This window comes from Cajanus cajan, chromosome 3, assembly GCF_000230855.2.
Source record: "Cajanus cajan strain Asha chromosome 3, NIPB_CcT2T_4, whole genome shotgun sequence".
NCBI lineage: Eukaryota > Viridiplantae > Streptophyta > Magnoliopsida > Fabales > Fabaceae > Cajanus > Cajanus cajan.
Genome location: NC_138519.1, coordinates 75,884,083 through 75,886,795, shown reverse-complemented (window position 1 = coordinate 75,886,795; position 2,713 = coordinate 75,884,083). Strand labels below are relative to the sequence as shown.

At 31.1% G+C, this 2,713-nt stretch overlaps 1 long non-coding RNA gene across 1 annotated transcript; it reads right to left on the bottom strand.

Moving 5' to 3' along the window:
* Positions 1 to 920: 920 nt before the first annotated feature.
* Positions 921 to 2,023, bottom strand: LOC145955907 (uncharacterized). The gene is made up of 2 exons (XR_014432682.1): positions 1,644 to 2,023; positions 921 to 1,076 (listed from the first exon to the last, which is right to left on the bottom strand). It is a non-coding gene; the product is annotated as an uncharacterized LOC145955907 (long non-coding RNA).
* Between the last annotated feature and the right edge of the window lie 690 nt (positions 2,024 to 2,713).

Genomic DNA, 2,713 nt, shown 5'->3' with positions numbered 1-2,713 from the left:
TTTCAAACTCTTACCTCATATGATAACTAAAGCAAAGAGTGAGTGTGGCGAGTTCAAAATATTATTGGTGCAATTTGTATTTTTATTGGCAAATGAATTCAGGCTTAAAAGGAAAAAAGAAAGGGAAACGAATGTATTACAACTGTGTTAATATGAACTTTTCTTACAAATTGGAGGATTCCGATTCCCTCAAGTGATAACATATATAATCCAAGAATAAGTGTAGCCATTTCTTTAATGCTAAAAAGAAGTTATTTAATGTAGTATTAATTAGAAAGAATTAATGACTTGACTTTTTCTAAATAAATATTATACTTTAGAATGTTATAATGAACTTGGTGATTTTGATAATTAAAATTTTAAATAATAATTATTCATATATTTTATTTTTTATGTAGTTGGTGGTATTTTATTTTCTAAAAGGTTATTAATACAAATAATTCAATATTTATGTTCTTTAACTAATAATTGGAGTTTAATCTTTAAAATAAGTATAAAGTTGCAACTTGATATACCACTTTACACTTAAATAGACTCATTCAATAAAAAAAAATATAAAAAAAAAGTTAGACCTCTTAATTATATTAAATAAAAGCAGTATACTTTAAAATGATGGTATGAACTTGGTAATTTTAATATATAATTAGGTTTAAATAATAATCATAAATATATTTTATTTTCTTTAGAATATATATAGAGTTGTCAAATGAATGAGTTCCATTTGAACCAACACAAATAAATCAATTGTATATCTTGAATTTTTTACAAATTACTTATTTTGTAGATAGATAGTTCACCAATTTAAACCAAATTGATTGGATTCTTTTTAACTAATTTTTTTTTCAAACTAGTACGTTGAATTTGAAAGAAAGACAACATATTAAAAGAAGACAAATGGTGAAAGAAAGAAAAAAAGCATATTGTAGGATTTGAAAATCTAATTAACAGTAAGAAATTAAGAATATAAGGAAAACTTTATGAAAAGGTTTGTGCTACGTCTAGATCTCTAGGGCAGGATCCTTTTCTAGCCATGGGGGTCATATTGCGTACTGCTGTCACTATTTCCTTCTCCATTCCTGGTGCAGCACATTAAAATTCCAGTCAGACACCACCATTATTAAATTTCGACGTAATTAATGAGTTCCCCGACAATCACAAGCAATTGAACAAAATATCAATGCTTTGTGTTACATATAAATGGTCAACAATAACATGTTAAACTCGTACTATTATAACAACCCATGTGTATGCTGATATTTCATGCCTTACTTGAAGGTTGCAGCATATGCTCATATGCAGATGTAGTTTTGTTAAACTATATATTAGTTGGTATTTTAGACAGATAATCAATGAAAATATTATCCTTCTGCTTTTTTTATAATAATTCTTTCACCTTCTCTACAAAAAAGGTTTAGGCCTTTGGTCCACACCTAGTGTTCACATAATCCAAAATCGAAGCAATATATCAAGAAAACCCTTTTTTTTTGTAAATATTCTTCATTCCCGCATTATATGTATATGGGGTCAAATTAATTGACATACACGTACGCAATTTTCATGGAGGAAATCACTCAAACTGTAATCACAAAGAGATACGAAATTTAGTAGTGATTGCATTGATGGTAATATAGAATTTTTCTTACTTGCACGCAAAGGATACTTCTTTTAAGTTGTGGACAGTGATATCGTTTCCTTCCCCAATCCCTATTCATTTTTGTGGTTACTTTTTTTGTTGTAACCATTGGAGTTTCCGTTTTATGGTTAGTTTAATACTTAATTGAGCTCACTTTTGCATCGCTTACGTTATTTGAGTCGTATAAAGGAGAAATAATGAAAGGGCAAACCATGGGGACCACGTGTTGTGTAGAGAGACAAATTTGTCCATTTGAAAGACTTGGGTAGAGAGATCAATGCCCCACCCAACAGCTTAATTGCACGATCATGTCCATTTTAAATGGAGAGAGAGAGAGAGCATTTTTCGTTGCTTCATTAATTTAACAAATTCCTTTTCATTTGAGCCTTACACTTTTTAGGTGCATTATGAAAATGGAAAATGCCCCACTGATGTGCATGGTCATGGTGTCCACAAAGGAATGGTTGGGAGGGCAAAGCAGAGCTTCCCTATTTATGGGGTTTGGATGTGTTCTCCATTACATCGACCACTAGTAAACGTCTTTTGAGGATTTTTTGGCCAACTTATAAAGAAATCTAAAATATTGTGACTAATTTCCCTTTCTTTTTTTTTCGGTGCTTAAGATTTGTGGGAGGTGTTGCCCAAATTTCTCGTCTGGTTACACTACAACATAGACATGACGACATGATTATATGGGACCACGGCATGAGGCAAGATACATCATCCGGCATGGGTGCTTCAATTCGGTCCATTCACCCTTAAGCATGCATTAAATTAGAATCGGGGTGCTAGTGGGGTATAATAAATTTCTCTCATAATCAAATTCTAATATTCTTCATTTGTTTGTCTCGGATTCATATTTGGATTCCATAAGTTTTATCTCATGATCAAATATCATTGGTCTTGGATCCATATTTGCATTCATATTTGGATTCAATTATGCAGCTTGTCTTTCTTCCCCACTCCTCCTCATTAATGTAGCACCATATTCAATAACATGGTCTCTCGTATTCTTGTTTAGCCGAAAATGAAAATAAGAGGCCCAATAATTAGTAACATGGTATATACTTTAATCTAAAC